Source organism: Mobula birostris, chromosome 18 (assembly GCF_030028105.1).
Source record: "Mobula birostris isolate sMobBir1 chromosome 18, sMobBir1.hap1, whole genome shotgun sequence".
NCBI classification, from domain to species: Eukaryota; Metazoa; Chordata; class Chondrichthyes; order Myliobatiformes; family Myliobatidae; genus Mobula; species Mobula birostris.
The window spans coordinates 48,051,734-48,065,378 of record NC_092387.1 but is presented as its reverse complement, the minus strand read 5'-3'; the positions used below and the strand labels follow the sequence as shown (position 1 = coordinate 48,065,378).

At 42.3% G+C, this 13,645-nt stretch overlaps 1 long non-coding RNA gene across 1 annotated transcript in view; it reads right to left on the bottom strand.

Annotated features, from left to right (window-relative positions):
- Positions 1-13,645, bottom strand: part of LOC140212092 (uncharacterized) — a 120,735-nt gene that overhangs the window by 47,445 nt on the left and 59,645 nt on the right. Inside the window, exon 4 of the long non-coding RNA XR_011889643.1 lies at positions 2,481-2,692. This is a non-coding gene — a long non-coding RNA (uncharacterized lncRNA). The remainder of the gene's footprint in view (positions 1-2,480; positions 2,693-13,645) is intronic.

The window sequence follows — 13,645 nt, the reverse complement described above, 5'->3', positions numbered from 1 at the left end:
CTGCACTGCCCCTCACCCCGTGGAAGAGTCAATAGCCACTTTAGAACCCGCAGAACCGGAATGGTAGCAAGCCATCCTTGATACCCAGGGACTAACTCAGAGGAAGAGTATACTGTAGCTCAGTCTTGTTTTCTGTAACACAAATCAACAGTTACTGTGCACTCAATGTATTCTTTTGTTGCTATGTCCCTTTAAGAGGATGAAATATATTCATTGTCCCTTGTTCAGGTCAGTTAGATGCTGATGAGTCTTAGCAACTGCCTGGGTCAATTAGATGTTGGACTGGCAATTTTTAAAAATAATTTTCTAAAGTGTGACACCAAATTGTACAAGTGTGATATATGAAGTTTGATTGACAGACACCCAGGAGAAATAATCCTTTTTCATTAACAGAGAGACAAATATCCTTTGGGGGTTTGATTTGCATTGCTAGCAACTATCCTGAGAATGTTCAGCGTGGTAGATGTGAGCTTGTCCACACTGCAAGATTAATAATTGTTCTGTAATTGCAGAGATACCAATTTGATAGACACTGTTTAAGGACTGATGATTAATACTTATCAAGATTTTCTGTGTCTTGTTTTCACAGCTGGCATATCTTCTGCACATGTACTTAGTTGTCTCCTATAATGTCCTGCTCTTTTGGAAACCTTCATTATCTCAACACTCTCTCTCATTCGTGGCTCTCCCACTTCCTCGGGCTACAGACCTACCCTGTTGTTATTCAGCAAAACAACACGTGGTCAACACAAGCAGTGGTGCATGATCAGAACACCTGAGATTCTCTCCACCATCGAGATCTAAGATGTTCAACATACTGGACATCATCGAAAGGTGAAGCTTCAACAAGACATTATTCATCATTAAAGACCCCACCACCCAGGGCATGCCCTCTTCTCCTTCCATCAGAGATGAGGTACAGAAGTCTGAAGACACAAACTCAATGTTTTATGTACAGCTTCTTCACCTATGCCCACAAAGCTGTGCTGAACATGTCCTTACCTTAGAAGTTACCTCGTGTTACCCATAGCCCTCTAATTTTCCAAGCTCCATGTATCTGTCCAGGAGTCTCTTAAGAGACCCTATCGTATCCGCCTCCACCACCGTCGCCGGCAGCCCATTCCATGCACTCATCACTCTCCGCGTTATAAACTTAACTCTGACATCTCCTCTGTACCTACTTCCAAGCACCTTAAAACTGTGCACTGTCATGCTGGCCATTACAGCCCTGGGAAAAAGCCTCTGACTCTCAATGCCTCTCATCATAGTAGTATTGTGTAAACAACAGGAATTCTGCAGATGCTGGAAATTGTAGATGGAAAGTGTAGATGGCTACACTTCACCTGTGAGTCGGCTGGTGTGATATACTGCGTCGGGTGCTCCCGATGTGGCCTTTTATATATTGACGAGACCCGACGCAGACTGGGAGACCGCTTTGCTGAACACTTACGCTCTGTCTGCCAGAGAAAGCAGGATCTCCCAGTGGCCACACATTTTACTTCCACATCCCATTCCCATTCTGACATGTCTATCCATGGCCTCCTCTACTGTAAAGATGAAGCCACACTCAGGTTGGAGGAACAACACCTTATATTCCGTCTGGGTAGCCTCCAACCTGATGGCATGAACATCGACTTCTCTAACTTCCGCTAATGCCCCACCTCCCCCTCATACCCCATCTGTTACTTATTTTTATACACACACTTTCTCTTACTCTCCTTTTTCTCCCTCTGTCCCGCTGAATATACCCCTTGCCCATCCTCTGGGTCCCCCCCCCCCGTCTTTCTTCCTGGACCTCCTGTCCCATGATCCTCTTGTATCCCTTTTGCCTATCACCTGTCCAGCTCTTGGCTCCATCCCTCCCCGTCCTGTCTTCTCCTATCATTTTGGATCTCCCCTCTCCCTCCAACTTTCAAATCCCTTACTCACTCTTCCTTCAGTTAGTCCTGACGAAGGGTCTCGGCCTGAAACGTCGACTGCACCTCTTCCTAGAGATGCTGCCTGGCCTGCTGCGTTCACCAGCAACTTTTATGAGTATTATGTAAAACTGTATATTAGTTCCTAATAATTATCAACATCCAATGTATGTTACTGTGATATTTTCATTGACTGTCAATGAACAAAGTCCATGCAGACATCTAATGCAGATAGTGGACTGCCTTCACACAATGCTTTCAACAATTGCATCCTCTATATCTTCATTTTCACTGTAACATTCAAGATCATTGTCGATACCTTCAAATTCTTCAGTTTCTAACTTGTTGACGTAGTGAAATCATTTAATTTCCAATTCTGACTGTTTCTGGCATCTCCAAGCCTGAATAGTTGAAACTGCAGTGAGTAAAACAGTTCTAGATTGTCTTACTGCTTATTTTTCACCAATTATCAGTGACAAAAATCGCCGCTTTTTTAACACAAACTCAAGCAACTGACACTATTTAAAAGGTGAATGAGATCCTCTTCAACATCTGGATCCTTACCTTCACTGTATAATTTTTGGGATGTGCCTTGTTGTCCCTTGCATAATACCTCAATCTTGCAGATGTATCACGCATGCAATTGTCAACTTTGGCATTTCAATTATCTCCGCCAGCTGTCAACGCGAGGTATTAGGTGGATTGCTTTTAATTTGGTCCAGGAGAGTAGTTTTTTCGGCTAGTGTCAAGTCTTTCCATGCTATCTTGGCAAGGATCTAAAATTTTTAAAAGTCAAAATAAAAAACAAAATTATCAACAATCACTGCATTTTGAATTGTCCATCACCTCAAACTGACACACGACACAAGCACACACAAATGACGCTATTCAAAATCTGTTCACCATAGTGTAGTGTCTCATGGTCTCAGAAGTGCATTTGACTGACGCTAGTCAAAACTGTTCGGCAACAGGCCCCTGTCCCAATTAAGAGGCATAGTGTCCCAAATAGATGTAGGGAATCTGGCTATTTTCTCGATTAGTTTTATTTTATTTTATTTAGCAATATAGCACAGAGTAGGCCCTTTGAACCACGCTGCCTCAGCAACCCCACAACCCCAATTAACCTTAATTTTAATCAAGGGATAATTTATAATGATCAATTAACCTAACAGGTATGTCTTTGGATTGTGGGAGGAAACCGGAGCACTTGGGAAAAACCCACTCCAAAGGTAGGAGGTTCCTTACAGAACGGCACTATGATTGAACTCTGAACTTTGGAACACCCAAAGTTATAATAACGTCACACTAACCGCTACGCTACCGCAGTTTTGTTCTTTAACAATTGTCCCAAATAAGTAGATCTCCAATTTAGCAATGGTCTATTTACCCAATTAACTGGAATCTACTCTGTGTGTGTGTGTGTGTGTGTGTGTGTGTGTGTGTGTAAATGTGTGTAAATATATATATTTAACATGAGGCATATTTAAGAGGCCTTTAGATGGGCACAGGAATATGAAGGGAATGGAGTGATATGGATCATGTAGAGGCAGAAGATAATTCATTTAATTGGCATTGTGTTTGGTGCAGACATAGAGGGCTGAAGGGCCAGTTCCTGTGCTATACTGTTATATGTTCTATCATCCTTGTTGAAAATCAACATAAAAACTGCAGACACATAAGATCCAAAATAAAAACTGAAACTACTGGAAACACTTGGCGGGTCAGGCCAGGGAGAGAAATGGCTGACATTTTCAGTCCTAAGCACATCAACACAATGGGTCAGAATCAGGTTTAATATCACTGACACGTCATGAAACTTGTTGTTTTGTGGCATTGATATAGTGCAATACGTAAAAAAAAAACAATAAAGATACCACAGATTTTTGTAAAAATACCATAACTTTCCTTTATAATTCACATTGCTGACTATTCCCTTAGTTTTCCGGTGCCTCTAAATTTGCTTTATTCTTAACCTTCCTCGATTTCAAGAACTGACTGGAAATCTCGCATTTCTCCTCTTTGCATTGCATTCCAGAGCCGGGAGATGCTTTATTTCATAGAAAGATCATGTGAATTTAGTATGAGTAAATTAGAAAATGCAGGTTGTTGTAGGATCTCCTTTCTGTGAGGAGCTGGGTCTATTCTCCCAACGCAACACAGAGGATTAATTGTACACCATTGAACTACAGCATGTTATTTTTATGTTCTACATGGTGGATTTGAAGCTGAAGATTGATCAGACATTCCACAGGGTACTTCTGCAAATAATACTGCAGTGTGGTGCTCTGTGTGTTTAACGGAGCCACGGGGAGGACATGCAGTGGTGGGCTTTGATGGCAAGCAAGTCACACTTGACATTGCTGTTGCGATCCATGCAGAAGAACAGATGGTATGTGGAAAGATCCAGTAACTACCTGAGATCATCAACATGGTGGAGGAAATCAGCAGATCAGACAGCACCGATGGAGGGAAGTGATCAGTCCATATTTCGGGTCAAGACCACCAGTCCTGATGAAGGGAACAGATGATGATTGGGCAGCACAAAAGTGCTGCAGCCAGTGCGATGACTTACTGCACCAATGTTTACCGATCGGAGTTCGATTCCTGCTCCTTTCTGTTAGGAGCTTGTACATTGAACCCGTGACCATACGGGTTTCCTCCTGGTGCTCTGGTATCCTCCCACATTCCAAAGACGTACAGTTAGGGTTAGTGAGTTTTGGGCATGACGTTTTGGCACCAGAAGTGAAACTTATCAAACATTGAAAGGCCTAAGTGGAGTGGATGTGGAGAGGATGTGGAGAGGATGCTTCCTATAGTGGAATAGTCTAGACCTAAAGAGCACAGTCTCAGAGTAGAAGGACATCCCTTTAAACCAAGAATGAGGAGGAATTACTTTAGCCAGAGGGTGGTGAATCTGTGGAATTCATTGCTGCAGATGGATGTGGAGGCCGAGTCATTGACCATGTTTAAAGAGGAGGTTGATGGGTTCTTGATTAGTCAGGGTGTCAAAGGTTATGGGTAGAAGGGAAGTGAACAGGGTTGACAGGAATAATAAACCAGTCATGATCGAATGGTGAAGTACACTTGATAGGCCGAATGGCCTAATTCTTCTCCTGTGTCTTATGGTCTAAGTACGCTGACATTCGCAGAGTGCTTCCAGCACATCCTCGGACTATGTTGGTTGCTGATATAAATGATACATTTCACTGTATGTTTCGATATTTCGATGTGCATGTGACAAATAAAGCTAATCTCTTTAGATTTCCAGCATCTGCACTCTCTCTTGTGTCTCTTATACCTAAAACAGGTGCATATTCATTAGCGCTGTCTTGACCACCAACTGCTCAAACAGCCAAGGGCCAACCCGACTGACAGCCATCAGCAGAGCTTACCAAGGCAGAGGCAATTCGCACTAATTGAGAGGAGAATCAATAAGTGACTCAACTGTAACCCTCACCTTGTCACTACGGTTCCTTGGCTCCTTCCCACAAACAACTTGGTTTAGCCCTACCATCACCAGTCACCGACGGTAGGCTGAAAAGGCCATTTGTCAACTGACAAACAACAAGGCTTTGATGAACTTCTAAAATCTGAGGTATTCAGGCACAAATTCATTGCCTCATGTCCCGAGAACCGGAGGGATGCTGTAATCCTTTCTTGGAGGCAAAAACAAGAATGGTACTAACAAATAAGGGTCTCCCTGTTGCTTGCAACAGGCAAAGACATCACTAAGGTCGTCCACAGCAATTACATCGAACAGTACAGTATAGTGGCCCATGGTGTTCTGCTGTCTTTTTAACCTACTCCAAGATCAACCTCGCACTTCCCTCCTGCACAGCCCTCTATTTTCCTTTCATCTAGTGTTGATCTAAGAGACTCTTAAATCTCCCTAATGTATCTGCCTTACCACATACCCCTAGCAGTGTGCTTCACGCACTCACTTTTCTCTGTGTTAACACCTACCCCTGACAATCCTCCTATATTTCCCTCCAATCACATTGAAATTATGCCCTCTCATATTATCTATTTCCACCTTAGAGAAAATGTTCTGGCTGCCCACTCTATCTATACCTTTCATCAGCTTGTACACTTCTTCAAGTCACCTCTCATCCTCCTTTGCTCCAAAGAGAAAAGCTCTAGCTCACTTAAACTCTCCTCATAAGACATGCTCCCTAATCTGGGCAGCATCCCAGTAAATCTCCTCAGCACCCATGCTAAGCTTCCACATCTTTCCAGTAATGAGGTGACCAGAACAGAACACGATACTCCACGTGTGGTCTAATCAGAATTTTATAGAGCTGCAACATTACCTCACAACCCTTGAAATTGTTCTCCAAATGTCAGTGTGACTTTTATCCCTCTCGCAACACAATGACATAATCTTCACTGTCCAACAGTTTGATGATGATGACTGAATGGGTCTTGCTAATCTAGCGATGGAATGGCTATACCCTGTTTAAAGTAGGATCTGACCTCATAAAATACTGGTGAATTTTCCATTGTCACGACTGAGGTCCTTTCTGAAGACGTTCTATGAACCCCAAAGGGACATTTTAATGCAATACCTTCAGAAATTTTAGTGAGGTAGCCAGAGTCCGGAAGTGAAGCACCTTCAATAACTCCAAAAGACTGAGGTTTGGTAAAATACTGAAAGGCTTTTATTCGCTGTACAATACGACCTCCACGGTGAGTGTCTGCCCCCGGACTGAGGGGGAGGGGCCAGGCGAACACCTTTATACAGGACTCTGTGGGAGGAGCCACAGGGGCAGTCAGCAGAGGGGCGTGTCCAGACAATTAACCCAGTTATAACATATATATATGGTTTACCACAAGAAGTTTGTCTCACTTACACATTAGGGGTTTTACAGGAATTTTATAACAGGCATTGGTGATCTTTGACGTGTGTTGGTTAGCAAACAGGACAATTTAAGTTAAAATGCTTGGCATGCTGGATTTGAGACCTGAAATGAGCAAAATGGCACAGGGTGGAAAGAGCTTTTACTAACATGAGGCAGCGTAGTTCAGAACATGATGCTAAGTATGGTGGGGTGGGGGGGGGGAACAAGGCGACAGAGATGATAATGATGCTGTGGTCTTTGCCACAGATGAGTCACATAAATGTTACAGGTGCCTTCAGCATGGAAACAGTGGGTCACGTGACAACAAGAAGCAAGAAGGTTGAGAGACATGAGTAGAAAAGTCAAGAGCTTTTACTAAGGCTGTTAAGGAAAGTGAAGCAGTGCTGCTATTTAATGATGCAAATGTGGGCCATTTAGTGCACTCAAGTGTTCAAAAGCACTGCATGCAGATCATTTTAAAGTCATTAAATTTTTTTATAACATTCTTTTGAAATCTGTTGGGGATAGCTTTGACTTGTAATGATTCTATTCCAAATCAAAGACTTAATTTAATTATAGGTGAACTTATTCAAAAACAAGTGTTACCCCAAATCTTACAACTTCTTCTGACTTCAGGGAGTAGTGAATACAAATATTTCAATGATAGCAACTTATTGCGGAGAAATTAATGAAAATTCAGCATGAATAATGTACAGAGGTGGGTACTGACAATGGACAGTCAATGTTTCTCTGTCAAATTCAGTACTCTAGAGGGATATTGAATTAATGAAATGAGGGTTACACTTCACTGAGCATCTTGCCATGGACTGGTCATGTCCTGTTTAACATGCTTATCCTGTCCTTGTTTCTTCATGAACAAATGATGTTAGATCTCAGTGATGTTGCAAGTCTAACAAAGCCAAGCTGTTGTAAGGAGCAGGGATATGCTGCAAAATATTTTAACAGTGAAATAAGGAGGCAGGAGAATGGGGTTGAGAGGGATAATAAATCTGCCAAGATGGAAAGGTGGAGCAGACCTTATGGGCCAAATGGCCTAATTCTGCACTTATGTCTTATAATCATGGAATTCAAAAAAAATTAGGGTCTGAATGAAGCCACTTTGGATTGGAATAACAAGGACATTTTGAATGGTACAATAGAAATGTAGAAGGGGGGAAAGTGTTATGTGTTGAGATGGATCCATTAACTGTGCCAACATCTTGAGATCTAGTGTGTGTATGTATATATATATAAACTGAGACATGATGTGTGTTCAGATGGTGTAGACAGCGTAGATGACTTTAGACTTCTGATTCCCAAATCTTCCCTCAGCTGTGGGTTTCTTCACTCCATCAAAAGAAATTACTGCGTTTAGACAATGGCTTCATCATTGTAAAATACTGAGACGAGATTCTTTTCCAAGTCTTTTCTGATATGCAATTAGGTGGATAACGAAATTAGTTTGGGGAATTATTCTAATGACATACTTTAACAACAAAGGGCGACTGAAATCTGAAATGTTCTGGTGGATGTCGAGGTTGAGAGGTTTGAGAGCCTCAAGCCTCTAGGTGTGAACATCGTCAATAGCCTGTCCAGGTTCCAACCATCTTGATGTCTGGCCAAGAAAGCACAGCATTGCCTCTTCTTCCTCAGGAGACTAAAGAAGTACTGCATGTCCCCATCAACTTTTATTAATTATTAAATCAAAGATCCTATCCACCTTGATATTGTCTTCTTCACTCTTCCATTGGGTAGAAGACACAAAAGCCTGAAAGCATGTACAGCAAGCTTAAGGATGTTATCAGTCTCTTGAACAGACATCTTGTATGATAATCTTGGCCTCACGATCTACCTCGTTATGATCATTCACTTTATCATTTACCTGCACTGCGCCGTTTTGGTAGCTTTTACACTTTATTCTGTATCTATACAGACAACTTACGAGATGAACTTTTCACTGTATCTTGGTACATGAGACAATAAATAAACTAATACCAATACTAGTAAACTACTAACAGTCTTTCTCCCAGGATAGACAAGTCTAAAATTAGAAATCATGGGTTTAAGGTGAGAGGAGAAAGTTTTAAAGGGAATGTTTTTCACACAAGGGTGCTGTATATATAGAAGGAGGTGTAGAGGCAGGTACAATTACAATGTTCAAAAGAAATTTGGGCAGACAAATGAACAGAAAAGATTTAGGATATGGTCCAAACTCAGACAAATAGGACTACCTATAGTAGGTGCCTTGGTCAGCATGGACAAGTTGGGTGAAAGGCCTTGTTTCGGTGCTGTATAATTCTATAACTTATGAAATTGGTTTATGGTCAATTCCTGGACTTCCAGTCCCTTAGAAATGTCAAAATGATACCCTGTCTTCATTTGGCTAGTGCCCTTAAAAGTTAGTCTGCTCAGGCACCTGCGGTATAGTGCGTATGGCTGGCAGGTTTCCTACATTACAAGACAATTTCATTGACGGTAATGCACTCAGGGAGGCCCCTAATGCAAACGATTCCTACTTAAATCAGATTTATAACTTTACAAATTCCCATGATGCTCCTCCATGTTTTAAATCTCCTGCAGAAACCATTTTTTTGCATAATAGTAGCTTGTGGTAAGATTGAATTCTCCACAGGGAATACAAAGGACATTGCAGGATAGAATTCTGTCTGTAGCTGCCAGCATTGAGGGGAAGCGAGAATGCTGTCTGCCCATTGCAATCCCCACTGATATACAATTGCATTGTGGAAGTTGGTTAAACAGCTGGTTTGCACCGTTTTGCTTGTTCCCCACTCTGGAAGATTAACCCCCTCAACTGCTGGCGACCAAGTTCTGAATGCAGCCTACACCAGAGAGATGAATCTCTCCCCCTCACCCCCACCACCCTCTCTGCCTGCCTCTATGGCTTGTTTCTTGGAGCAAGCTGTGTCAGACACGGTGCTGTTAGCAGCTGGGAGGTGGAAGCTGCAATCTGCCGTGGCCTCTTCCACCATCCTCTTAATTTCCATCGAGGTTGCACAAGCCGTGGTTGCCAGAGGGGCTGTGATCTTGTGAGCAGCAACTCCCCAGCTGGTGAGCTTTTTTTTGGGGGGGGGGGGGGAGTGGTTATATGACAGCAAGAAGTCGGGTGTAAGGTGAACTCTTCAATTTAAGTGCTCTAATAAAAGTTTTGTTTTTCATTTTTGAGAGCACAATAAAATAAACCTCTTTAACCTCTAGTATGCCTAGAATTCAAAGGCACCTTCACCTGTGCTATTAATGCTGTGTGCAGTGGTTAAAAATAACAATGGCAGGAAAAACAAGCTGGAAGTCCAGGCTAATAAATCATCTGGTAAACGAGACCCTAAGAGCTTTGATGACCTAGAGGTGTCCTTTGCAAGAGGGTGCAAACAGTCAGGAGAACTGACTTTCTGGGCTTTGTGCAAATGTAACAAAATAAAACATGGTTTACAGCAGACTCTTAATGTGACGGATTAATATTCATTTAGATTGTGTTCTGTGCCGGCTCTCGATCCTGTAGATGTACGACAGACCACTGCCATTTGGCCATAGTTTGGGGTCTTTGGAGAGCTGCGGGTCGACTACACATGGCACAATAAAATGTACATCTTCATTAATGGTATATAAAACAGTATAGCACAGGAAGAGAGTCTTCAGCCCATAAAACTGTGCTGAACTAATTAAATGAGTCATTAAATGCCTAACTAAACTAATCCCTTCTGCCTACATAACGTCCATATCCCGGCATTCATGTGCTCTCCAAGAGCCTCTGTCACCTCTGGCAAAGCATTCTTGGCACCCGCCACTCTCTCTGTCAAAGAACATGTCCTGCACATCTCCTTCAAACTTAACCCCCTCTGACATTAAATGCATGCTCTCTATTATTAGCACTCTGACCCTGGGAACCCCATCACCACTACTTTATCATTTCCTGTCAGAATCACCTATGTCCAGACACTCCTGTGTCCAGTGTCACTTTGTGGACATACAACTAATCTATGTATATAAGCTATCTTATGTATTTATATTTATTGTGTTTTTATTATTCTGTTCTGTATCTTGTTGAGATTTTTGTTTGTGCTGAATTGGATCCAAAGCAACAATGATTTATTTCTCCTTTAACACTTGTGTATTTGAAATGACATTAAACAATCTTGAATCTCGAATAAAAGATACTCAAGCTTTGTCTGTCATAATCTTATGAACTTCTCTGGGGTCTCTCCTCAGCCTCTGCCATTCTAGAGAGAACAACCCCAGTTTGTACAACCTCTCCCTACAGCTTATTCCCTCAAATCCAGGCAGCATCCTGGTAAACCTCTTTTGTACCCTCTCCAAAGTCTCCACATCCTTAGAATGATGAGATGACCAGAAATGAGTGGGTGGCTACTGGGAGATCCTGTCTGTTTTGGCGGACGGAGCGAAGGAGGTCATTCAAAACAAACAGGATCTCCCACTAACCACCCAGTTCAACTCTGCTTCCCACTCCCATTCAGATATATCCATACATGGCCTCCTCTACTGCCATGATGAGGCTAAACTCAGGTTGGAGGAGCAACACCTCATATACCGTCTAGGTAGTCTCCTGCCCCTTGGTATGAACATAGAATTCTCCAACTTCTGGTAATTCCCTCCCCCTACCTTCCCCTATCCTTATGTTACTCTGCCCCCTCCCCCAGCTGCCTACCACCTTCCTCTTGGTTCTGCCTCCTTCTACTACCCATTGTGTTTTCCCCTATTCTTTCTTCATCTTTCCTGCCTATCACCTCCCTGCTTCCCCTCCCCCACCCCTTTATCTTTCCCCTTACTGGTTTTTCACCTGGAACCTACCAGCCTTCTCCTTCCCACCCTCCCCCCACCTTCTTTATAGGGCCTCTGCTCTTTCCTCCTACAGTTCTGATGAAGGGTTCCGGCCCGAAATGTTGACCGATCTTTTCCACGGATGCTGCCCGACCTGCTGAGTTCCTCCAGCGTGTTGTGAGTAATGTTTTTTTATTGTTTTTATTGTGTTCTTAATGTTTATTTTGCTTCTTAAGCTGCATTGGATCTGGAGAAAGAATCATTTCATTGTCCTTTGCACTTGTGCAGTAAAGAATGGTGATAAATAAATCTCGTATCTTGAATCTTGACAAACACCTTTTCCCTGTCTACACATTCAAACTTTGCTTTTGTTAAACATTCCACTGAGCAGCATGGCAGTGCAGCAGTTAGTGTAACACTTAGCATTGCCAGTGATTTCGATCGCGGTTCAATTCCTGCCACTGTCAGTATGGAGTTTGTATGTTCTCGCCCTGAAAGTGTGGGTTCCCACATTCCAAAAATATATGGGTTAGAGTTAGTATGTTGTGGGCATGCGATGTTGGCACTAGAAGCCTGGTGACATATGCAGGCTGCCCTCCAATATAACTTCAGACTGTGTTAGTCGTTGAAGCAAAAAGGCATTGTGCATTTCGATGTTTCGATGTACATGTGACAAATAAGTAAACAAAGCTATAGTACTTTAGCTCATCCAGTCTCTTCACCTCCAAGATATCTGCACCCTTCCAGTTCTTGGTCCCTGAATCATCTCCAAATTTGGTTCCTTTACAAGTGGGATCGTATGGAAGTGTGAAAGAGCTGACTTCCAGAATTCCCTTGCTAATCCACTTCATGTTTCTGCCTCAGTATTCTTTTAGATATCCAATTCATCAAATCATTTTATCATGATGTCCACCTCCATTCTATTTACATGCAGATGAATTTCCTAGGGGTCCTTTATGGCATGGAAGGAGCTATATAAATGCGAATTATTTTCTGAGCTAAAGTTAGTGTAAATTTCATCATAAGATCTAAAAGAATAACAGTTATTGAAAAGTTTTAATAAACTTAAAAGTTCAGCCCTGTGTAATGTTGAGAAATAAATGGAAGGAATCCTGCAATGCAGCCCCTCAGAATGCCTGAATTTTATAACCTTATGTAACAAAATCAGAACTTCTCTGACTGAGTCACGATAAACTAATAGAGCCAATTATAAATAAGAATAGCAAACCTACGAGCCTAATTCTGGGCAAATGTCCACCAATACTAACATTTGGTTCAACTGGCATAAACCAGTATTCTTATTTACAATTCACTGCTCCACTAAAAGAAAAAAAACTTAACAAAGAAGCTGGGGGGGGGGGGGAAGAAAAGCATGCATTTCTATAGCTCCTTATCAAAAGATATAGAAGAATTAGGCCATTTGGCCCATTGAGATTGATCCACCATTCAATCATGCCTGATTTTTTAAACCCCATTCTCCCACCTTCTTCCCTGTAACCAATAATCCCTTTATCAATCAAAATCTATCATAATCTCTGCCTTAAACAGACCTAATGATTTAGTCTCCAGAGACTTCTGTGACCACAAATTCCACAGATTCACCAATTATGGCAAAGAAATTTCTCCTCACCTCAGTTAGAAAGGGATGTCCCTTTATTCTGAGGCTTTGCCCTCAAATCATAGACTTGCTTATGAATGGACTCTCTCTCACCTCTAGTCAAAAAACTGCAGCAGCACCCCCACTTCCTGAGGAAATTGAGGTGAGTGAGGTTCCCCACACCCTCCATTTTAGTCAATTTCTACAGGAGCACCATCGAGAATGTTTTGACCAGCTGCATCATCATCATCTGGTATGGGAACTGCAAGGCATCTGACTGCTGAGAGAATCATCGGGGTTTTGTTTCCTCTCATCAGAGATATTTACCTGCATACACAGGGCCCTTAGCATTGTCAGTGATCCCTCCCATTTGTCTAACAATCTCTTTGACACCCTACCATCAGGCAAGTGGTATCACAACAATAGGACAAGAACTGTTAGGATGGGAAACAGTTTCTTCCTCCAGGCCGTAGGACTACTGAACTCCCTGCCACCACCCA